The 26,191-nt window shown below is 42.1% G+C and overlaps 1 protein-coding gene across 2 annotated transcripts in view; it reads right to left on the bottom strand.

The window, feature by feature from the left end:
- The window catches only part of DENND2C (DENN domain containing 2C), a 66,871-nt gene extending 41,549 nt beyond the window's left edge, over positions 1-25,322 (bottom strand). For both annotated transcript variants that reach the window (XM_089685429.1, XM_089685430.1), the window contains exon 1: positions 25,055-25,322. The gene's annotated coding sequence lies outside the window, so the exon portion shown is untranslated. The remainder of the gene's footprint in view (positions 1-25,054) is intronic.
- Positions 25,323-26,191: the final 869 nt, after the last annotated feature.

The following is a 26,191-nucleotide window of genomic DNA, read 5'->3' as shown; positions in this document are numbered from 1 at the left end:
GGCACCACTTTAGTACTTCCATACTTTAAAATATAATGGCTAATTGGTAAGGCATTGTGAGTTAAAACCGAAAAAGGTATCAAACCAAAGAAATATATACACATACTTGCTGGTGGATGCTTGCCTTATTTCACATTAAAAAAGCCTGATGTAGTACATCAACATGTAGTGCATCAATGCTACCTTCCACAATGCAGTAGTAGACACGGCAGCACAAAAGCAGGGGGAGACAGGTGCAACTGTCTACCCCTCATCCACCCATCTGAGAAGCACTAATGCTCATTCTAGCATTAATGCGCCTCTTCTATTTTTGCATGAAAGTTGATGCTCACTCAGTAAAATATGTCTCAGTATATAATTGATAACAGGATATTATTTAGCAGTAAAGCAGCAGTAAATGAGCAGGACCCTCCTAACCCTCTTGTATTGAACTGTATCATTGCTGTATTGTCTCCCATTATATTGTAAAGCGCTGAGCAAACTGTTGGCGCCATATAAATCCTGTATAATAATAATAATAAATGAGCTATCAGGTTTTATAAGTCTGGCTGGAGTTTTAAGCTAGTGGAGGTTCCACCTTGAGGGCTCATGCACACATGTGCTTTTTGGGATACAGCATAAACTGCAGGCGTATGTCTGAGCACGGGATACACAGCTCCTGCGTACAGCAAACCATAATAATGATTGTCTATACGCGGCTGTACATGTGTTTATGCCGCTACTTGTGTAAACCAGCTTATGTATGAAGCTGTATGCCCCTGGACGCAGATTACCTTCCTTTAGATTGTAAGCTCCATGAGCAGGGCCCTCATATTCCTTCTGTACTGAAATGTATAATAATTGTACTGTCTCCCGTTATATTGTAAAGTACTGCACAAACTGTTGGCGCTATATAAATCCTGTATAATAATAATTACCTACATCCAAGGTTGTACACTTGTACCCATGCATGGGTTTACACAAGTGAAGGCTTAAATCCATGGACAGCAGCATAGTAATTCCTTATAATGGTCAGTTGTATCCAAAAAATGAGCCCTAATAATTATTTTCATTGTATAAACTACTGAAAAAAAAAGAACTTCCTTAGAGTGATGAAATAAATCTTGAATACCAATCTATATGCAGGCAACGCTTGGTCTGACATGCAGAAACCTGTTATTTCACAAACACGGTCATTACATTTTTAAACATAAAAAACTACCGGTACATATCTTTGAATTTATACTGTTAAAACACGACAGATGGCTGCAATTATAATTTCTAAATGCACAACTACATAGACTGCTAACCAATGTCTGTGAGTAATAACAGGGTCTGATCCCACTGAGGATATGAGTAGCAGGAAGAAAGGTTGGAGTATGAACAGAAGATATTTTCCCTCTGCTTCCTGCAGTGTTAGCAGCACCCACACCCTAAAATAGTTTCAATAAACTGCTTTCCTGGCATTACGAGACAAAAAGGTCTGAACGTGTCAGCTCAGCTTTTCTTTCCTAAATGCAAGAGAATTTCTCTACCACAGGAAAATGTGTTTGGCAGTTGTGAATCCTACTGACAGGGATCAAAGAGCCGTTGTCATTAAAACTGCGTGATTAAGTTTCACTACTTTATTACAACACAAATAATAACTAGTGGAGGTTACTGTGAGCAGTATTTCAACAACAGGATGAATTAAGTGTATCGAAAGCCTAAACCTTTTGTTTTTCATTTTGGATATCATAGGAAATGGTAAAACCACTATCTCTCTATTTTTTTGCCACCATTGGGGAGATTTCTCTTCATTTCTTGTCCTGTAGACACAACAGGAAGTATGAGGAAATCTCTTCAAAGCAAGGAAAACACCCTCTTAAGCTGGCTATAGACTGATTGAACTGGCTGGACTGTCCAAATTTGATTAATCTATGGCTGTTCTCATTTGTGAGAAGTCGATCAAATGATTGATTCCTTACAAATGGGAATGTTTGTGTTCAATCAGCACTGCAGTCAATTTATCAGTGTATTCTGACAGAGGAGGATTTCCACAGTCTGAATACAATAGAGTAGCAGGAGGATTCCTCCATCCACCTCTCTTGTGCAGATGGGGGAATCCTTTCAGTTTTTTTTCGATAAGCCTGCTGGCTGATTGAAAAAAAACTGAACCATGAATGTCCAGCTTTAGATATTTCAAACAAAAGTGACAAAAAAGGAGATGGATGCAGTTTTTAAGAGGGCACACTGGCTCTGGTTTGACAGTGCTCAACAAAATAGGGACACCCCCCAAAACCAGGGGAAAACCCAGAGTTGAGAATCCACATGTAGACAGTCCAAGGACAGCCAAACTAACATCCAAGAGTTCAAAGCTTTTAAGGATATAATTTGTTCACAGCAGAAAAAAAAGTCAATATGACTATTAATATCACAACTCAGGTTAAATGGAATCAGATAGGTAGATACCACAGAGATCTGTGGTTTTCTGTTTTGAATGGTTTCATAATGGGGCTGTTAATGACAGTGTAGTGCAGAAAAGGTTTGGCATAACTGGCCCCTTTTTTTAAACAGTTCCAATCAGAAAACCACAAGTCTATATGGCATTTTCAGATCTTACTGCTGGTTACTTCATGCTTTCCATTGATTTCACTTAGCTATGCCGGAGTCATTCAAACTGTGCTAAAATCTGCTCTACATTACTGCCCAAATATGAAAAATAAAGAATACTGATTATTTTTATTCACATTATACAAGTTGTAGAGTTAAAGAAATCCTTTATGGAGAAAATATGAAAGCTGCCAGTGCCTTCTGAATACAAATTGCCTTAAAGCGGAGCTCCAACAAAAAGGTCACATTCCGCTTTAAGGACTGCTCCTCCCCTCCCCATTAAGGATTGGCACCTTTAGGGGGTGGTTATCCAAATTTGACAGGTACCCGCTCCCACTTCCAGTCCGATCGCCTAGGAGATCGGAAACGGAAGGTGTCCTCCCTCACTCCCTCCCTGTAGTCTTTTGGGACACGTGACAGGTCCCAGAAGACTACAGGACCATTCATGAAGCGCAGCACTACTCACGTATGACAGTGGGTACCCAGCTGTGAAGCCGCAAGCTATCACAGCCAGGTGCCCACACTGAAGATGCCCATCCGCACAATGAATGTGGATGGGGGAATCATTCCCGCTGTGCTGTTGTGTTCTGACAGAGGCGAGCCTTCCTCCGCCATCAGAATACAATAATCAGTGTTGCCGGCTATAGCCAGCGGCACTGTTCTTCAAATAAAAAAAACAAGGTCAATGGATAGATCGTCTTCTGCACAACCAACCTGCACCTGCAACCTGCAGCCTTGCTGAACCAGCCAAATTTAAATCCATGTATTGCCACCCTTACTGTATTGCTAGGTTAGCAATTAGCTACATTTCTCAAGTTAATAATGTTTCCTTTGTTTTCCTTGTTCATTTTTTATATTATTAGACTGTGTCAGCCAGGCAACTCTGCTGCTAGCAATCCTGTCACCAACAACCTGAGAAAATCATCAGTGGCAGGGTCACGAAGAAGCTGCTTTTCTGTCCCTGTGGAATCGTTCTCTCTATAGCTGAGGCAGCAAGATGTCACTCCCTTCACTAGCAATTGAGATTTAGCAGCGTTCAGGTCAGTGCCAGCGCGACATGTCACTGCATCTGGCTGGAAAGTGATTCTACAACGACTTGCTGCCAACCTTTTTTAGTGATTCTGCACCTGGTGATTTGCCTCATTGCCCATCTGATATCAGCTTAAAACCCCTTTCATACAGGCATTGTCAGTGAGACAAAACCAGGTAGCTGAGACACGTTTTTAAAGACACCTTAGCTGCCTGTCGAAACCCCCACACATTGTCACAGCTGTATAGCTTAGCATAACTGCAAAAAAAAGTATTGCATTTGGCGGGCATTGACGGGACATATTGCCACCTGATTATCTGCTAACCAACTGCCAACAAAGCGATGCACTGCGGATTGTGATTTAGCAGCATAGCCCATGTGAAAGCAGCCTAAGCATAAAAAAAACTGCCAAGCTGTGTACCAGAAACATCACTCATTTCGGTGTCATAAGAAACAGCACAAACTGCAGAATGGTATTCCCTACAATAAAATAGTTGTTTTAAAACTATAACTGGTCAAACTGTCAAATAAATTCTGTTTTGTATTTATTTTTACCCTTAAGTAGGAATTCCAGGTATTGAAGTTTTCTTACAGAATTACATTGGACTTGGACCAATGTAACTATGTATATAGCTTGCCTGACTGATGCCCTCGGAAGCTGGAAATCACAGTAGACACTTCTACTTTACTGATCTCTACTTGCTTCTGGGTTCCGTGCCAAGCAGCTGGTCTACTGCATTCTGAACACATGAGGTTGGCCACTCGCACAGGCGCCATTTAGAGAATGCGCTGCATTTTGTGAATGAATGCACAGCATTTTCTGATTGGACAGGATAGAGAGTCAGGGCATTGACATCACACTCACCACCTCGTCCAATCAAAGAACACTTTGCATGGATCCAGAAGATGCAAAGCATTCTCTGGATGGCGTCCATGCCTAGTGATTTACCTTTTGTGTTCAGAATGCAACAGGCTAGCTTGCTTAGTACAGGAACCCAGAAACAAGATGAGATCACTGGAATAGAGCTGTCTACTTCAGTTATTTCCAGCTTCCAGGGGCATTGGCCAGGTAGATGGACAAATGCAACTACATATAATATTATTATTATACAGTATTTATATAGCACCAAAAGTTTGCTCAGCGCTGTACATAATGGGAGACAGTACATGAGACAGTACAGTAACAATACAGTGCGATACACAAGGGGTTCGAGGGCCCTGCTCCTTGGAGCTTACAATCTAGGAGGGAGGGGAGAGTGGTACAGGAGGAAATAGCTGTGGGGATGGAATGGTGGGAAGAGCGGAGGAGATCAGCAATTAAGTGAGGGATGGGTAGGCTTCTCTGAAGAGATGTGTTTTCAGGGTGCGCCTAAAGGTGAGGAGGGAAGGTGACAGTCTGACGGATTGGGGTAGTGAGTTCCAGATGTGGGAGGCCCTGGAGAAGTCCTGGAGATGGGCATGGGAGAAGGAGACCAGGGAACTGGAGAGTAGGAGGTCTTGTGAGGAGCGGAGAGTGCATTTTGGGTGGTAGATAGAAATCAGGTCAGTGATGTAGTTTGGGGCAGTGTTATGGATAGCTTTGTACGTCAGTGACAATATTTTGAATTTTATGCGTTGGGCAATCGGAAGCCAGTGGAGGGATTGGCAGAGGGTAGAGGCGGATACAGAGCTGTTGGTGAGGTGGATGAGTCTGGCCGCAGAATTCAGGATAGACTGGAGCGGGGATAGCCTGTGTTGGGGTAGGCTGGCGAGGAGAGAGTTGCAGTAGTCAAGTCATGATATAAGGGAGTGAATGAGTTGCTGTGTGGTTTCAGGAGTTAGGAACGTGCGTATTTTAGAGATGTTGCGGAGGTGGAGTCTGCATGAATTTGTCAGCGATTGGATCTGGGGCTCGAAAGACAGATTGGAGTCTAGAATGACACCAAGTACTATGGCTTGTGGGGTGGGGCTGATGGTGGCGTTGTTGGTCGTGATGGAGAGGTCGAGGGGGGGGGGCACGGGCTGTGGGGAAAATTAGGAGCTCGGTTTTAGCAAGGATTAGTTTGAGGAAGTGGAGTGACATCCAGTCTGATATGTCGTTCAGAAGGCTAGTGATTCGAGCGGAGACTGAAGAGGTGAGGCGAGGGGAGGAGAGATAGAATTGAGTGTCATCGGCATAGAGGTGGTAGTTGAAGCCTGGGAGTGTATCAGTTGACCAAGGGAGGAGGTGTAGATGGAGAAGAGAAGGGGCCTGAGGACAGAACCTTGGGGGACCCCTACAGAGAGGGGGAGTGAGGGGAAGGTGGCAGCATTATAGGTAATGCTGAAGGAGCGTTGTGATAGATAGGAAGAGAGCCAGGAGAGAGCAGAGTCTCTGAGGCCAAAAGAGTATAGTTTTTTGAGGAGGAGGGGGTGGTTGACTGTGTCGAAAGCTGCAGAGAGGTCAAGGAGTAATAGCACTGAGTAGTGGCCTTTGGCTTTGGCGGTTAGTAGGTCGTTGGTGAGTTTGAGTAGGGCGGTTTCGGTGGAGTGTAGGGGACGGAAGCCAGATTTTAGGGGATCACATAAGAGATCCATGTCTAGAATTCTTTAAATTCTCTAAATTAAATAGTAAATGTAATAATTTTGGAGTACAATATTACCAAGAGGAAGTCTTTCTTGCCTAAAAAACAACATTTGAACTACTTCTCTATCATAGGTAATGATAGTTAGACCTGATTCCCTAGGCCCATAGCAGAAATGTAAATATTGTTTTAGCCCATATGAAAAACAGGTGTGAGCGCTGAAATGGTTAAGCCAATAAGGATTTACACTTTCCTGCAAAACAATTTTCATCTCAACATATCTGCCAAGATGTGACGTGACAACCAGCAAGCTGTTTCGTTTCGTCACACACTGCAGGAATGGCTTTCAAACTGTTTTCAGTGAAAAGTAATAAAACCAAAACGTGCATAAACATGATCAAAACTTGCAGCTAATTCCACAGAAATAATACACAGGCGTGGCAGAAACATTACTCTGATTACATGAATCAGTGCAATACAGGATACTGAAAAGGTGTTTAAGTGATTTCTGTCTGGGGAACAAAGCGCATTAAATGAATGTTTTAGCTTAATCCAAAGGATAATATAAATATCTAATAAACTCCTCTACATTGCATAAATCAAGTGGGTTGAAATTATTGACACAAACACAAATCGGGCTGCTTCTCATTTAATGATTGTATTTGCAAATCCTGCATCTGGGCAGCAAAAAGACAGATTTAGTACTGGGGACCAAATAGATCTTCACTCCAGACACACAGTTATGATGTGGTCAGGGGTGGGTGTTATTCTGTCACAAAACTACTTTAGCATAGCAGAGGGACGAGTTAATGAATTAATTTTAACTTTTACAGCAAGGGCTTATTCACACTATGATGTTCCATTGTGGTGCAATTAAGGCATGTGCAGTTACAAGAGTTGTGTTAAAGTAGTATAGCGCTACCCCCCTTAGGAGCTGCTGTAGGAATATCCAGGTCTTTCCTAACTTGGCCCCACACCGAGACACAAGGCAGTTTCATAGCCAAGTACACACACTCATTTACGCTCGTTGTCTCCAATGATCAGTCTAGGGGTTGTTTTTGTAGTTTTATTATTGATAATATTTTATTATTATTAATTTTTTATTATTAGATAGGGATGGGGAATTTAGTAGGATACTCCAGAAACAGAACTAGTTACATTTGAGGACAGAACTTTTTTAAGTAGCAGCCGTGAGCAAAGTCCCAATATCAGGGAGGGGTTAAGCAGACAGTGCTCTTCAGGACACCAAACGGTGTCCTCTTGTTTGAGACCCACGCTGACTATGAAGCAACAGAGGGTTGCAAAGCACACAGAGTCCCCAAGACCCCACAGTGTCCGTACTCACAAGGTTCAAGAATGGTAGCCTCCTTTCAATCTTCCAAGCAATGCCCTCCAATAATACCTTTGGCGGACAGCTCCCTTCAGTCATCTTTCTGAAGAACCAGGATTACTCTCTCTCTTTCTTCAGGCCCTTAGGTCACCCACCTGAGGCTGCATGGCAGCAGCTGCCTGGGGAGGTGGAATCCACCAGGAATCCACCAATCCTCTAGGAAAGACCAGGGCTTAGTATGCCCAAAAAATAAATACCCGCTCCCAGCATCCTTCAGGGCTGCACTCCCTGGGATTGGCTGCAATGGTATTAAAGAGGAAGTAAACAACTTTTTTTTATACTTTTGCCTACAAGTGAGATTATAATAAAGCTTACCTGTAGGTACAATGAATATCTTCTAAACGTGCACCGTTTAGGAGATATTCTAGTGAGTGGCAGCTCACAGCTGACATTACCTGCGCATGACCTCTGAAGGAACGGCATACCCGTGCCGTTCCTTCAGAGCTGCTTGCCACGGCTGTAGCTCCTGCACTCATGCGCAAGAATGATGTCATTGCAGCTTCGGTCATTCAAGGGTCCGCAGCCTAGGACCCCGGAAGGAAGACCAGGTGAAGATGGAAGCCTCTGCAGCAGTGACAGCGTGCCGGTGGAGGACTTCTTTCTCAGCTAAGTCTTTCAGAATGTGCTAGTATGCGATGCATAGTAGAACACCATGACATTACCTTCCAGGGGAAAATCTTTTTTTTTTTCCTAATATTCATACTGTGCTCTGCATGAGTTCCACCTATACATCCAGAACCTTCCTTGGTTACTTGGATACAGAGGGAGCCAGGGGCAGAACTAATAGCACTTGAACACATTGAGCAGGCACTACTAAACAATTGCAGCTCTCTGTTAGGCAGAAAGCCTTAAGTAGCTTTTTCTAACAATTCTCTTGTTAAGCAGAGGAACGAACTGTAATCTATTTATCCTAGCACCTATCTAGGAGGGGGATACAGTAGTACTATAGTGAAGCGTCACCATGCTGTTCCCCCTAACTTTTGGGTTGAGGAGAGGTGGGGATAGGGAGCAATAGGCTTCTCCAGCTGCAGGTCAATTACCTGGAAGCAGGTAGCTGGGGTAAGTATTGTCAGGTGCTATATGGTTGAATGTATGCATGCAGCCCTGGTTGGAGGCACACATTCATGGGTGTCTCTTTTAGCATCTGGATAGCGAATGGTGACACCTGCAAACACGAAGACCAGGGCAAAGGTGCCAGTACTGGCTAGACAACAAAAATGCAGCATTAACCAGAAAAAGACTGTACACTTTACATAAGTCTCAACTTCCTTAAGACCATTACTTCCAGCCCCAGTGTCCTGTTTAATTAGGTCTGGGAAGGACTGCCCTACTATGTGACCATTGTGATCTGCTGTCACAGTGGTCACATGATCAGAAGCCAGTCCCCCAAGCTCCCGATCATTATTAGAGACCAAGAACTGTATGTGACAGCTCAGTCACTGTACTAGAAGCTTGCAGTCAGTACGCTCTCAGCACAGAAACCTTGGCTGCCCATGGACACATATGTCCATTACATAGATGGGAAGAAGTTAACTAAAATCAAACAACAGCAACCAAAATAAAAAAGGATTTAATATCACTTTAAGGCCTGTTCATATCTATGCGGGTTTGCGGCTCACCTTTGCTGTGCCTGTGTTTCCCGCAGGAAGGAGGTTTCTAAAAATTCAGCGTCCGGGAAATTTTCTAGTGGTTCTTACACCCGAAAACGCGCTTTATTTTTAGATGCATGTGGGTGCCATTGAAAATGAATGGAAACCCTGTGCATTTTCAAACAGCAGCTCGATTTTACTGCTGGTGGTTGCGGGTTCGAGAATTGCTGTGATTTAATGATTATTTATAAAAATATCACCAGTTGCCATTATACCCAACAGCTACCCTTCTAAGGAGAGCCTTGGGCTTTCAGTAATATTTAGGCAGGTTACCAAAGCTACACACTGATGTGCTCCACTTCATTAAAGAGATAGTATTGTATAGCTACACATACAATATGTGATTATCTTCACTTTCCATCCAGTGTGTTTAACATAATGCCCAATGTTATCTCATTTTTAGAAGATTACACAATACTGAGATCATCCAATAGAATTTCTGGATGGCTTGGAATCTGGGAGTCATAATACGCATTTAACCATTACATTTCCCTGAACAGATGTAGTCTTTCAACACCCTGGAACATTTACAAGTGAGTGAAAAGTGCCAGGTTTGTTCTACTGCACATAAAATAATGGACACTTTATGGCTTTGTTGCAATTATGCTCACAGTGTTACTAAAAGGCATTAATAGCCCACCATAAATGTTCTAAATTCTTCAGAAACCCTTCTTCAGCTACTACATTTAAAAAACAAAACTGATACTGTATGGTACCAGCAGTATGAAATTCCCAGATCTTTTAAAAAAAAAAACGGAAGAAGTCATAATAATACAAACAGGGTGTTAACGGACTTTGAAATTTTCCAATGGTCACATGGTCTTAGAGCTCCCTGCTGGGATCCTAACTTTTGTTTTTGCTGGCAGAGGAAGTGCTCATAAAGCATTGTGTTTATAGCATGTACAAAAAAAGGTTGCCAATGAAGTACAAGCATTTAAGACAGAGCAAAGACTTTGAAGCTAATGAAGAAAAGTCAGTAAGGGCTATGTTCAGTGGCATTTTTTTTGCATCTGACCAGTACCAGTCATCACCAGTTTTCTTCAATGCATTGGAGCTCACCTGGGGTTGCCACCTCATGCCTTTAAAACCAAACACATATTAATTATACAGGTTCTGTGCCTGATTAAGGTGGTAATTAAAATCACTTAGTGCCTTATCTGCATTAAATTATCCTCAGAACCTGTGTAATTAATATGTGTTCAGTTTTAAAAGGATGAGGTGGCAACCCTAAGCTCACCTGAAGTTACCTTCCATTTTTGTGTTGCTGTGGTGCATAGGTCTTCTGTGGTCAGGACTTTGGTCTTTGAATGCATAGGGTCCTAAATGTGAGTACCACTCAGTACACTGTGCAGCCCATCCAGATGCCATCTGCCATAGACTTTGTTAGGCTACTTGCAGCGGGGCTGAGCTTTGCACATGACTATGCCCAGCACAGTAAATGCCAGGAGAGATGCATTGTATCTAGATGGCTCCATGGGCAAGGAGCCATGGCCATCAAGTCAATCTTTTCAGCCAACAAAATTACCTAATATTGCATGCCTTATGTACATGTAGCAAAGTCCACTCTGTTCAGCATGGGGTCCGTGAACAGATCCCTTGCTGAATCAGGACAAATATCAGTTTTTTGAGTTTACATCTGCCTGTCCATAGGGCTGCATGGAGCATCTGATCAGATCTTCCTGGAAAAAGGTCAGAACTGATCAGAAAGCCTGTGTGAAAGAACCCTAGGTCACCGGTCACACCGCTGCAATTTAAAAATAATGCAATTTGTGTGCAATTTCAGTGCGATTTCTAAAGACTTTATTGCTACTTTTGAAGATTTTCAACAATTTTTTGCAATTTCTATTATATTCTATGTATGTGAAATTGCAACAAAATTGCAGAAACCGTAATGAAAGAACTACTTTAGAAATTGCATTGCCGAAAATCGCACATGTTAAGACACGGACATTCCCATTCATTAGATGCAATTTCAGGTGCGATTTAAATTCTCAAATCGCATCAGTATGATCAGGCACTTAGCAGGTTGCTTATTTTCTGCAGTGTTGCATGATTGCTCTGAATTTCTGACAAGTTCAGTTTTTTTTTCTTTGAGCTTATCACACAGATATAACAAAGTTCTGCCAATAGTAAATTTAACAGACCAAAAAGGGATCAAAATGAGAAATCCATTGTTAGGGTGTACAAGCAATTTAGCAAGTGTTCATGCAGAGCAGTTCCTCATAGACTTTCATTTCTCTGCAAAGCTCACTATTTAAAGATCACCATTTCCTTATTTTAGCACATTTTATCAAACTTGATTTGGTAATAAACTAGATTGTAAAATAGCAGCATTGCAGCAATCAGTGGTGTCTACAAAAAGGTTGAACACGCTGCAATTTTTTTTTTTCAAACTAACTCTAAAGCTGGCCATACATACATAGACTTCTCTTTTATTACGCTTCAGGCTGAGCAAAGGAAATCTAACAGAACACTTCATGTAAGCTAAACAGCACAGATGGGTGAACCTCCCTCAGCAGGTATTGTATTCTGACAGCCAGCAATCACAGCTGTCAGAATACCCAAACAGTGGCACCCACAGCTTGAATTTTGGCTGATTTGGCAAAAATCAGCCAAACCTGCAGCCATGTATGGCAGCCTTTACACAACCATTACGATGCCGGAGATGTCTTTGATAACAAAAATCAAAATATTAATCAATTTTTGGTTTGTGATAACCATTTAAAAAAAAAAACCTCTGGCTCTGTCCTAATGAATGATTCACAAAATGTCTTATTAATAACTGTCGAAGCTAGTTGATCTAGACTACAGGAAGGGCAGGGCATGACTTATATCCACCCATAATTATGGGCCAGCCCTCTCCTAAAACGCTCCAGTGCATGTATTAAACAGGTTCCAAATCAATAGCGCATCATAAAACTAAACTTTTTTTTTTTACAGAAATGAACAAACACTGCCCCTTGTCTTATTTTACATAAAAGCACAGATGGACTACCAAACCAGTTTAAACATTTTACAAATAATACGTCTTACAAAACTCTCACTTTGTTTTAACCTAAACACATCCTTCTCAATTTAAAGTTAAACTAAAGACAAACTTTTTTTTTTATTCTGGAAAGCGTATGGGAAGGTTATAATTTTTGCCTTCTTTGTCTCATTGGGGAGATTTCCCTTTACTTTCTGTCATATAGCCAAAACAGGAAGCGAACATAAGCAAAGAAAGAAAAAATATATTTGCCTTTAGATATTCTTTAGTCCAACAATTTTGGGGGTTATAAGGTTCTACAAATTATTCACACATCAAGATGATCATTAAGTGTAGCTGAGATGTTCTGAAATAACAGGAGCTTACATATAACTCAGTAGGCAATCCAACACCAGCCATCAACCCTAATTATTGGCAGCAGGATCATTGATACTCTATTTTATAGAATGCAATGGCAGAACAGTTTGCATATTTGTAATGGACACATGCTACACTTGTATTTTCACAAGTCAGGGATCTTTTTATGATACGAACTTGTTGCCATTTTCAGGAGGCCAAAACAGAAAGCTCTGTTTCGAACCTCACACTTCAGTGCCAAGTGTACCATTCAGCACATATAAACGGATCTACAAGCTAAACGAGTAGGCAAACTTTGGCCTTTCAGTTGTTGAGAACTACATGTCCCATCATGCTTCTGCCTCTGTAAGAGTCAGAGTCATTCTATTGCTGTCAGAGTCCTGTAGAGGACTGACATTTGCCTACATCGTACTTTATGCTATTTTTGAAAATGTCCTAATTTACCATCTGCTTGGTCTAGGCTTCAAAGAACAAGATGTCATTGTTGCATTAAAGAAATCGTTTTAAAACAACTGATCAAAACATTTTCTAGTGTATGAGCTGAAACTGACCACATTGGATGACATATGACCAGCAGGAGCGTACAATGTAAAATTCTGGCTTCTTTCCGCACCTGAAAAACCCAGTATAGCCAACCATAGATATCAAAGGCTGTGCGCGGCTGTATATGGATATAGGCCGGTACTTGCTTAAACCCATGTATAAAGTATAGGCATAGTACATAAATTATAGACAGTCATACAATATAGGTCATCATAATACATAGGTACTCTTTTTGAAGGTTTATGCAAGTACCAGCGTATACCCCCATACAGCCATTCATGTCTATGGACAGCTGTCTGCAGCACTTGGTAACCCAAGCATGGAAAAAAGCCTGATATTTCCATTACACGCAACTAATGCACCCCTGTGCATGAAGCCTAACCATCTCCCACTGTACCCTTCCCTACGATGTGCCACTACCAACCTAGGTATTGACCCACCATGGGGTATACATTGTGAATTGCATTAAAAAAAAAATATTCGCCCCAAGGATCTAACCAATATCAGTCCATCTACGTGGGTCTGTAATAGTAGCTTAGATGGTAATTAACGTCAGTTCGTTATCAACTGTTATCTTCATCTCCAGCTTTCCCATTTGCTACAATGAAGTTCTACAGAGAAGCTTTCCCATGCTATAAAAAAACAAATACACCCTGAAAAATGTCATGGAGAAAATAAATAAATATTCACAGTTATTGTGTTACTCTGAAGAGGCAAATACAATGTATAACCTAAGAGAGTAACAAGAAATACGGTAAAAGCACCCTGGTGACCTTTCCAGCTCCTTTCTGCCTTTTTCCTTCAATATTTTCCATCTCCCAACGTACCCCCCTCTTCTTCTTCACCCCCACTGCTCAGTCCCCTATTTATGTTTTTGTTTTTTTAGACCTCCCTCTTAATCCTCCTCGAGCAGAAGCTGTATTGGATTTGCAATGTTTCATGCCCCTGGGGCTTCCACTGCATGGCTGGATGATAAGGACGATACAGTGGTGCTGTGCTTTTTTCTATGATTACATAATTTTTTTAAAAAACAGAATATAAAGAAGAAAAAAAAAAGTACACTGGTGCAGCAAAGTCCAATCACATTTTCTCATAGGGCGCCACCGGTCAAACCTAATTAACTCATACATACACAGATACATACATTTTTCATTTTCAGTTTAACTCATGTCTAAGCTGTCTCCAGGTGACGTCAGCTGACAGCTTAAGACTGGGTCACAGGAGTGCAGAACTAACTACACTCCTGTGATCGGTAGAAGTACAGCCAAAAGAGTTTTGGTTATACTTCTCCTTTAAGGGCCAGTTCACACCACAAAAAAACACTCCAGATTCATTCCAGCTGCATTTCTGCGTGCATGTTAACATGTTTTTGGTGCATTTTTGATGTGTTTCCAGATGCATTCTAGATGCTTTTTTTCTTCTTTTTCCGTCACCATTGTTCTGGGGTCTGGTGTATTTTTTGCGCATTTTACCACATTCCATTACTGTCCAATGCAGGAAAAATGCAGCATGTTCTACCTTTTTTTTCTGGAACTGGAACACCCTAGAACTGACCGTACTGGTGTGAACTATGCCATTGGAAACCATATAACAGTGGTCTCCGAACTGCGGCCAGATGTGGCCATTTGCTACCCTTTATCTGGCCCCTGGGGCACTATTCTTCCCACTGAGCCCAACAATGAGGCAGTGCTTCTTCCCATGAAACCAGTGATGGTCTACTATTCTTCCCACTAATACCAATGGTGAGCACTACTCCTCCTCCTACTGACAAACAACCCTAAGGCCATGTTTATTCTCACTGATGCTGGGGCCAGGACATTTTTTATCCTCACTGGCCCAAATCCGACCCTCCTAAAGTCTGAAGGACAGTATACTGGCACTTTGTTCGAAAAGTTTGGAGACCCCTGCCATATAACCTATGGTCCATGCATTTTTGAGGCAGAAAAAAAACCGTATGTGGTGCGAACTGACCCTAAATCTATGCCCTTTACTTTGGTTAAAAGCTCCCTAAAGGAAATTTGTATTAAAAAAAAATATTACTGACCTAGAAACAAGCATGCCGCCACACAAGTAAGGGAAGCCTCCATATTTTTCCCAGTTACATGGTGTTCCCACAACTTCAAAAATGCTCCACATGATAGACTGTTCACACACTGTTCATTTGCTGAGTTAGCCATTTGGATAGGATACTATTTTATTTACATGGGGCAAAATGCTATAAGTGGAAATACATTGTATTGACATACATTGTTATAAAACTAAGCCTGGGTTCACATCGAATCCGACTTTGATATCGTGTCAGTGCAACTTCAGGTGCGACTTGGAAGACATCTGTGTGACTTAATGCACAGATGTCTATGCAAGTCACACCTAAAATCACAAAATGTAGTGCAGGAATTACTTTCAAAATTGGTGCGACTCTGACGGAGTTGCAACAATTTGAATGGTTCCATTGCGGACAATAGGTTGCGACTTGTCATGCGATTTGAAATTTCACTGTGTGAAATGGGGCTAAAGCTAAGAACATTAGTAAAGATAACCATACAAATATAGATTTTTTTTTCATTCAACCTAAACCTGGCTCCTTCCATTTTTCAAATGAGGAATGTCAGGTGGGAGGGTGGCAACAGGGTGGCCACATGGTTTCAGCAAGGCCACCCCCAGCTCAGGCCTCCCAATCACGAGTGCCGCAAAATCCAAACACAGTGGTCACAGGATCAAGACCCCGGCTTTCCAAATTTCAGAGCCGTCGGGAGTCGGCACCAAGGGATTATATGAGGTTTTAAAAATGAAATACACTTAAACAAATGAGTTCCTGTGTATGGTCAGCTCTATCTTCCTTGAAACGGAAGCCTGATTATCCCTGCTGTGTATGGTGCACCGATCCATGGTCATCACCAGGGGCGGACTGACAACTCATGGGGCCCTCGGGCAATAGGGGATCATGGGGTCCCTGTGTCCTTGCCCAAACTCAAAAAAGCTATGAAAAAGGTACCAGGGGCTTCTCATGGGGCCCCCTACTGACCCCGGGCAGTGCCCAAGTTTCCAAATGGTCAGTCCGCCCCTGTTCATCACAAATTAATACAATACTGCTATCATCAAAGTGGTTGTCAACCTCAGACACGAAATATGAACAATGCATATCCCTCTATAGTGTGTACTTGTCTCAATTTAGAACACTAAGTGTAATTTCTGTCCGCTGCCTCATTCCTTTGCTATCAGCATGAATCACTTCTGACAAGCTTTCCTGACATCAAGAGAAAAATGGTGACAGGGGAGGGATCTCCAGCACACAGCCTGTGATATAGTTATATAGTTAATCTGGCTGAAAAAAGACAAAAGTCAATCCAGTTCAATCATTAAAGGGGCAGCCTCAGCTCTGTTCTTGTGAGCTGTGTGGAGGGGGGTTTATCTGTTCCCTTCAATCAGCTCTCAGAGCTCTCCTCACTGAGCTCTGCAGTGTATCATTTCAGTTCTCCATCCACTTTTTTTCTGAACTCTCAAACAGGCTTTATAAATTCAGCACTTTGAATGGCTGTAAAGAAGGGAATACTGAAGATAAACTGGTACAACGTATGTAGGAGGATTTGCTTAATAACTGTGTATTACCTGAGGCCAGTCACTGCATCTGGCTACATTTGGTAGAGACATTAGACTGCATCTGAAAATGACCATTACAGGAAAAGTCTATTGAGTAAACCGAAAGTGCAAGTGAATATTTGGGCTGCCATTGCTGACTTCTTCTGAAAATGAATCACTGACCCAAAACATGTGGATCAGGACACCTGATTTCACTCTGGCTTTGCTAGCTGCATGCTTGTTTCGGTCAATGACTCAGAAAGTAATGAAGTCACAGAAAGCTAGGCAACTAGCAGGATCTCAGTTACTGATCAAGGAAAGACCAGCATGTCAGAGTGAGCCTGGGTTCACATTTGTGCGGTGCAACATACCGCATGCGATTCTCACAGGAACCGCACCGCATTCCTGTGCAAATCACATGCGAATTCTGTGCGGTGCGATTTGAGCCATACATTTTGTATGGCTCAAATCACACCACATTCACAGCAAAAAGGTGCAGGACCCTTTTTTTGGTCCGTACTAGAATCGGATCACATGGGTGTTCACACTTATGCGATCTGATTCTGCAAATCGCACCTCGTTTTGCTAACTGATTTCGGGGTGTTGTTAACTTAAAATACACACCCGCAATAGTTGGTGTGAACAGGGTGCGATTATGATGTGGTGCGGAAATCACACAGAAACTGGTGTAATTTTCGCACCGCATCAGTGTGAACCCAGGCTAAAAGTTGAATTCCTTATGTGCATACCTGTTCTGGGACAGATACATAGGATCCTACCATAACCACTGAGTGCGTGACATGCATATGATCATATCAGGAGATAGTTACAAGTAATGAGATGTTTGAGTTTGTCACCTGCTTCTCTGCTCATCTTTGCTGATAAAACAGCAATTAAACATTCCAACATCCCTATCAGGCAACATATACAGAAAAGTGGAGGTGAGAAGAGATGGCTGTCTTGATGTTTGTTCTAATCTGAAGAATCAGATCCCAAATTCCAGACTAGCGATAAGGAAGGGGGCAACTGCTCTGCTTTGCTACATGCTGATGTCATAAAGGAAGCAAAAGAGGATCACAGCAAAATATTCCTTGAATATAAACAAATACATTGAAGTGTCAACTGGGGATTCATTTGTGGACCATTTAGCTAGTTACTTGGCTATCATGTTGACCCTCAGGCTTTGATGCTTCCTGGGTCGCTGACCTGGAACAAGTATGCAGATTAGAAAAGTCAGAGGAAAGTTTTCATTTGTGTTTACTTTTGTTAGTGTTTTGGTCACTTGGTTACTGACTCAAAAGTACTGGACTAAGATGGTCAGCATGGCAGCCAAGAAAACAGCATTTGTAGAATGAGAAATACGCAGTTGTAGCCTTCATGGAGTCTTTTAAAACCTAAGGCAATGAAAGATACCTGAAAAGAAAATATTTATAAAATATCTTCATAGTTTATCTAAGGCTCCATTCACACCTGTGCGACTTATCATGCAACTTTGGGCTTCAAAGTCGCACGACAAGTTACACCCCATTCTTTTCAATAGCACCCCTTCAAACTGGTGCGACTCAAAGTCACAGTAACTTTGAAAAAGTGTCTGCACTGCATTGATACAACTTTTGATGCAACTTTTGATGCAACTTTTGTCCAGAGAATGTAAAGTCAGATCAAAGTTGCAGCAAAAGTCACTCCAAGGTCACGATAGAAGTTGTGGGACTTTGGAGACGCGCTAATGTGGATGTTGCCTAAAGTCAACACATATTTTACATTTTTGGATAGAATGTTGAGATGTCAGATTGCTTATGAGGTTCTTTTTGCCATCTGTATCCCAGCTGTGGGAACCCTCTCTATTTGTCCAAGTGGCCTGTGCCATTGGCACTGAAAATGAGGCAAAATCCAAAGTTTTGAATTGGGGACACTTGTTCTAGGGACAAGAGGAGATTTCCCTAACTTTGGAGAGAACTGGGCCTCATGCACAGGGTCGCATAAGGCTGTATAACATACATTGCAGGTGTATTTCTGCACCCAGGAGACACAGTTACACATAAAGCTATCCATGGTAATGAATAGCTATACCTGTAGTTCTACACAGGTATACTGTGTGCAGGTTTAAAGTGTTACTAAACCCACAACAGTAAAATCAGTCTGTATATGCAGTAAAGCATGCTTGTTATACTCACTGTGAAACCTAACGTGTTAATACTCTGCATTGTGAAAGACTGTTTGATCCTGTCTTCTCTGATCCTCCCCTTCTTCTACTATCCACCAGTGCTTGGCTGGACACTGATAAAAATCACAAGACTGTTCTAACTGCTGATGAGAAAAGGTATTTAGCAGTTTACATTTATTAAAATAATAGCATTTCCATGTTGTATGTACTATGGAAGACCAGATATAGTGGATGCAGGGTCCTGTATTTAGTAACACTTTAGCCCATGTGCGTGTTTACATATATCCATTCAATACTAGGAGAGGCTGCAGGGCTGTGGATAAGGGGGTACCACCAATTCTCCTGTATGGGGCCCAGGCAGCTGGGTGAATCAGGGCAACTACTGGAACCGATGAATGGCTCTCTTTGCAGCAGCTGAAGGCTTCTCCTCTCCCTCCTACTGGCTTTCAGCTGCTGCAGAGAGAGACATACAGGGGATCGGTTGCTGCCCCCAGGCTGCACCCATCACCCTCCCTGTGCACCATACGTTGCCCCCAACCCCACAGTGCTGCCGGCTTACTTACTCTCCCTCCCACCACACAATAGGATCCTTCAGGATGGATAGCGGGGGAAAGGAACAGTAAATACATCACATTTACAAGGCCCTTCCTCGTCTGAATGAACACAATGAGTGATCTGTACCAATCGCTCACTGTATTAATTCATATATTGAAGCATAATAAACAGTGTTTCTTTTGGGGAGGGCCCTGTCAGGTTGGCTCTTTGGGGCCCCGAGATTTCTAACAGCTGCCCTGGGAGGCTGTACACTGCCGCTGTTTCTCCCAGGAGCTGAAATATGCCCAGAATTTACATTGTATGGCCTAATGCACCAATGTGCAATAGGCCTTACTCTCACTTCTGGTTATATATCTAGAGGACAGAAAGTAAAAAAAGTTTACATATAAGTGAACCTATAATGCCAGTTGTACACATATATGTGGCAGCATGGTGCCACATATATGTAATTTGCTGGTGTCCCTTGTTTGTGCTTGGAGTGTGCTTCACTTGGAGCCCCCAGTGTAGTGACCGCTCCGTCACCAACAGCTCATGGTCACGGTTTACAATCAGGAGCCAGTAGAATGGGAAGCCAAAGAACCCTTTTGAGGGTCGTCAGGAGCTGTTGGTTGAACATATTGACTTGTTCATGTCTAACAAACAACACTATTTATTTATTTCAGGTACTTATATAGAGCTGTCAATTTACGCAGCGCTTTACATATATATTGTACATTCACATCAGTCCCTAACCCTCAAGGGGCGTACAATCTAAGGTCCCTAACTCACATTCATATACAAGGGCCAATTTATACATGATCCAATTAACCTACCAGCATGTCTTTGGAGTGTGGGAGGAAACCGGAGGACCCAGAGGAAACCCACGCTGGCACAGGGAGAACATGCAAACTCCAGGCAGGAGGTGCCGTGGCTGGGATTCCAACCAACGACCCTAGTACTGCCAGGTGGAAGTGCTAACCATTTAGCCACTATATCAAATACGCTTCTACATTTCTGATATTATTTGAGGAAAACCAAAACTGTAAGCAAATGGATCTACATCTTGTTTTATATAGATGTTCAGTCATTTACAGGAAGCAATTAACAGTTCCCACCACAATGGCAACAGTCCTCACACAATTCAGATTAGGCCCTGGCTTCAAGGCTTTTCACAGATCAGAAGCTGTTTACATGGCCACAGGCAACAGTTTCAAAGTTCTCAAATAACAGTGCAATGATCAGTGCTCTGAGGCATATAGCAAGTAAAGAAGAAAGGAACATGAGAGAAGCCAAGAAGTAAATACAGCCAGAAGTGCCCCTTTCAACTTTAGACATGGAGGTTCACTGAAAAAGCAAAACAAGTTCCCCAGTAGGCCTATTTCAGAACAATAGAACAGAAGGGCTGTGGTAAAGGTAAAGAATCGATCCACATGATCAGATCCAATTCTTGACATCAAATCACAATTCTTATGTGTACATCTTTCTGGTCTGCAGACAACCACGGCATTTACGAATACAAGCAGGAATTGGATAATCCTTGGTGTACAGGGTGAATCAGCATCTACATAATAAACACAATCAGGATGTGTAGAATCGGCCATTCTGCTCAATTTACAAATGATTCACTCAGCCAGGACACTCAGAAATGGCTCCTACATTCAAAAGGAAATACTCTTTAATGCCTAATATCCTTTTTACGCCTTATATTGTATTCTAAACAAATACATAAACAGGATTAAAACATGCACCAAGCCAAATATTCCATTTCCTTTAGATTTACAAACTAGTACTAGGTCCAGCCAAATTGAGTATAAATGGATTGTTTGGGTAGGCCCTCATAAGAAGGAAATTTTTTCTCACATCTTGGCTAGTTAGTTATGGTTAACATTTTCTGTAGTGTGTTAGCATTGGGAATTGAGCCTTATGACCAGGACACCAAAACTGTAGCAGGCAGGACTTGCAGTGCAACACCGAGGGATCAACTAGGACCAGTTAATACCCTCACATCAAGGAGGAAGAATCCAAAATGACAGACTTAGGCCTCATGCACATGATCGTTTATGGGCTCCTTCGTCCTCAAGCTCTCCTGGTCCAGGTGCTGCCAATACAAGTGAATTGCTGCATGTGGCCATACGCATGTAAGCGCAGATCCCTTTTGCTTTAGCAATTATCCACGCATGCGCGTATGGTATATGTCCCCAAACGCAAAAGTGGCACATTTGGGGAAATACGCCATGTGCACATGCTTGGGTACACGTCAGTGCAGAAGCGTTCAGCATTTACATGAGAAGTTATCAACACTTATATGTATTGGTGGCTGTACATGGTGTATATATATATATATTTTATTTATTTCAGGTACTTATATATAGCTGTCAATCTACGCAGCTCTTTACATATAAATTGTACACTCACATCAGTCCCTAACCCTCGAGGGGTGTACGATCTAAGGTCCCTAACTCTCATTCATACATACACATAGTAGGGACAATTTAGACAGGAGCCAATTAACCTACCAGCCTGTCTTTGGAGAGTGGGAGGAAACCGGAGTACCTGGAGGAAACCCACGCAGGCACAGGGAGAACATGAAAACTCCAGGCAGGTGGTGTCGTGGCTGGGATTCAAACCAACAACCCTAGTACTGCCAGGCGGATATATATATATATATATATATATATATATATATATATATATATATACACATATATACACACACACATATACATACACACACGGGGAGAGATCTATATTCTCTGTGTACACATGCACCCTAAATTTAGGGATAGTTCATTCCAGCAGCTGCATTAGATGGTGTTCACTGATCCTGGAGCGATACAGATGCGCTGAAAACTGTAAACTTTTTACTTATTTTTATCATTTTTGTTCAGACTTTACTGAAATGTCACACAGTGACATTTCATTCAGTTCTATTCACTGCAGCGGTGTTGCAAAGTGGTGTCCTGCTGTATGACAGATTAATGTGCAAGATGACACATACACTATACAATCTGATTGTACAACCTTCTTTAGATCTGTCATCAACTATGCAGTGCAAGGGCCTACCTGATGAGATAGTTTTTGTAAGTCTAAAGGTACAGAGATTTTACAATCAGATTGTATAGTGCAATGGTCTCCAAACTACAGCCCATGGGCCAGATGTGGCCCTTTGCTTGCCTTTATCTGGTCCTTGGGGCACTATTCTTCCCACTGACACCAAAGATGAGGCACCATTATTTCCACTGACACCAACAGTGGGGCACTATTTCTTCCACTGATGCCTACAATGGGGCACTATGCCTCCCACTGATACCAACAACGGGGCGCTATTCCTCCCACTGATACCAACAACGGGGCGCTATTCCTCCCTCTGATACCAATAACTAGGCACTATTCCTCCCTCTGACAACAATGATGAGGCATTATTCTTCCCACTGACACCAAAGATGAGGCACCATTTTTTCCACTGACACCAACAGCAGAGCACTATTTCTTCCACTGATGCCAACAATGGGGTGCTATTCCTCCCACTGATACCAACTACGGGGTGCTATTCCTCCCACTGATACCAATGACGGGACACTATTCCTCCCACTGATAACAATAATGATGCACAATTCCCCTCACTGCTAACAACAATGGGGCACTATTCTTCCCACTGACACCAAAGGTGAGGCACCATTTGTTTTCCGCTGACACCAGCAGTGGGGCATTGTTCCTCCCACTTCTAACAATGATGTGGCATTCTTCCTTCTAGTGACCGCAGGCACCATATCATTTATATACTTCCACTGACCACCAAGCCTGAGACAGTGGGGGTTATTTACTAAAACTGCATGGTGCAACTCCGCATAGAACCCAATCAGCCTCCAGGTTTTATTGTTAAAGATTAATTGAGCAAGCTGATGTTAGAAGCTGATTGGCTACCTCGCACCGCTGCACCAGATTCTGAGCGCATCAGTTTTAGTTAATCTCCCCCATTGTGTATAACCACTGTTTGGTAAATCTAAAGGTCACCATAGAAATTACAATCTCTCCATACGATCTTTGTAAAATCAACTTTATATTTGAGAACTATGTAATATGAGGACCTACCTTATCTATCCATTTATTTATTTATTTCAGGTACTTATATAGCGCCGTCAATTTACGCAGCGCTTTACATACATATTGTACATTCACATCAGTCCCTAACCCTCAAGGTGCGTACAATCTAAGGTCCCTAACTCACATTCATACATACATATACTAGGGACAATTTAGACAGGAGCCAATTAACCTACCAGCATGTCTTTGGAGTGTGGGAGAAAACCCGGAGGAAACCCACGCAGGCACAGGGAGATTCAATTTATATCCAATTAGGCAAGCCCTTGCACTACATAGTTGTTGAAAGATCAAAGGATATTATACAATCAGATCGTAGCATGTATGGCCAGGTTAAGGTGTATATAAATTTGTCAAAAATCTGAAAAAACTGTACTGCAACAAAATGTACTCCAACATGGAAGAAGACCCACGTCCCTTATTTCAGATATGGTAGTATTTCTGTATAAACTTGCCACAACAATAATGCCATACAGTAAAGGTGTTGCAAAGAACAACTTGAATTTGTTGATTCGGTACCGGCAATGAAAATGTCACAGGTTTTTCATGAAGGCTTCCAACGACATACATACCACGGGAAATGTGCCCCAAATGTGCAATTTCCTATCCCTCCTGTATTAATTCATATTATTATTATACAGGATTTATATAGCGCCAACAGTTTGCTCAGCGCTTTACAATATAACAGGGGACATATTGTAATTGTACTGTCTGCCCTTATGTTGTAAAGCGCTGAGAAAACTGTTGGCGCTAAATCCTGGATAACAATAATCTCCCCAAATATTTTTTGCTATCACGGTCCTTTAACTTAACCCTCTGAGCTGCACAAATAGCCATCCCCAGTACAATGCAATCACAAGTGCCATCCGCCTGCTCTGCATTTGAAAAGTTCTGTTTGTGTGTTTCTAGAAGCTATTGAACAACAACAACCCCACCATTATACTAACAAATCCTGAGAGAGCCCATGTGCGCCCAGCAGGGGATGAAGTGACAATGGTTTCTCAATACCTGCATTGATACAGTCAGCTGTTGCTGAGAATATATTATTATTATTATACAGGATTTATATAGCACCAACAGTTTTCTCAGCACTTTACAATATAACAAGAGACAATACAGCAACAATACAAGAGGGATTTGAGGGCCCTGGTCCTTGGAGCTTACAATCTAGGAATATATATATTGTTAATTCTTTATTTATAAACAGAGAGAATATTAAATCTTTTGCAAACAGTTTTTAAAGCTTAGCATTGGTATGCGTCAGTTAACTTGACAATAACTCTATGGGGGAGATTTGTTAAAACTGGAGCACTCAGAATCTGGTGCTGTTGTAGCCAATCCGCTTGTTCAATTAAGCTTTGGCAATAACATCTAAAAGCTGATTGGTTTCTATGCAAAGCTGCTCCAGATTTTGCATGCTGCTGTTTTAGTAAATCCCCCCATGAGTGTTTTTTTTTTTATTGAGAGGGGGTCTGAGAACTAGGAACACACACAGTTGCACAATCCTAATTGCCTGCTGCAAGGTTAAATAAAATTCTCACAGCAGGGACTTGCAAATTCGTATTGCAGTCACAATGGCATCAAAGAGAAGAGAATGGAGTACTTACCATTGCCCTATAAGTTTTCCAGCAAGACAATCCAGGTTGGTGCAGGCTGTAAATCCACTCTGCAGTCTTCAGCCTGTGCTGGATCCAATATGATTGCTCATTGAGCTCCAGCAGAGGAGAGGAATGTCCTGTGATGACACATGGTTTCACAGCAGTGTAAACAGCTCAGTGAGAACAATCCCTTTAGCTGGTTCATTATTCAGGAGTGGAGTGTGGATGTGCAGAGGCATGTTGTGAAATGTGTGGGGTGGAGACATATGGTACATGGGCTGCTGTAAAGGAGAGGAAGGCTTCAAGTGTGACTTGCTGTTTTGTCATCTACTCCTCCTCCATGTGAAAAGCTGGAAAGCTTTGATACATGTGATTAGAAAAAGCTGATGACCCAATCACGACCTCTAATATTACATTACGGAGTGTAGTAGTCGCTCATCACACTTTCCAAGTGAATGATTGTGCATCACAATGGAGATCTGGGTGACATGGCAGGACTATTGCTGTGCTAAATTGCAGAGTGAAGCCTTTTTAGTCTTTGGAGTTTACATGTGAACAGTCTTGTCTCTGTTGCCTTAACTATCATTGCATATAGTTTAAACACTTGCCTACCGGGCACTTATACCCCCTTCCTGCCCAGGACAGTTTTCAGCTTTCAGCGCTGTTGCACTTTGAATGACAATTGCGCGGTCATGCAAGATTGTACCCATATGAAATTTTTATCATTTTTTTCTCACAAATAGAGCTTTCTTTTATTTTTCGAATATTCTTAATCCCCGCTGGGTGTTTTACTTTTTGCGATATAAACAAAAAAAAGCAAAAAATTTGAAAAAAAGTTTGTTTCTATTATAAAATTTTGCAAACAGGTAATTTTTCTCCTTCACTGATGTGCGTTGATGAGGCAGCACTGATGGGCACTGATAGGCAGCACTGCTAGGCAGCACTGAAGGGCATTGATAGCCGGCACTGATAGGCAGCACTGATGATGGGTACTGATAGTCAGCACTGCTGGGCGGCACTGACTGACGTCACTGCTGGGCATTGACTGGCGCAACTGGTGGGCACTGACTGGCACAACTGCTGGGCACTGACTGGCGGCACTGCTGGGCTGCACTGATGGGCACTGGTGGGTTGCACTGGTAGGCA

This window comes from Staurois parvus, unplaced genomic scaffold, assembly GCF_062004578.1.
Source record: "Staurois parvus isolate SC_StPar_1 unplaced genomic scaffold, SC_StPar_1.0 ptg000375l, whole genome shotgun sequence".
NCBI lineage: Eukaryota > Metazoa > Chordata > Amphibia > Anura > Ranidae > Staurois > Staurois parvus.
The sequence above is the reverse complement of the archived record's forward strand: the minus strand, read 5'-3'. Positions and strand labels throughout refer to the sequence as shown.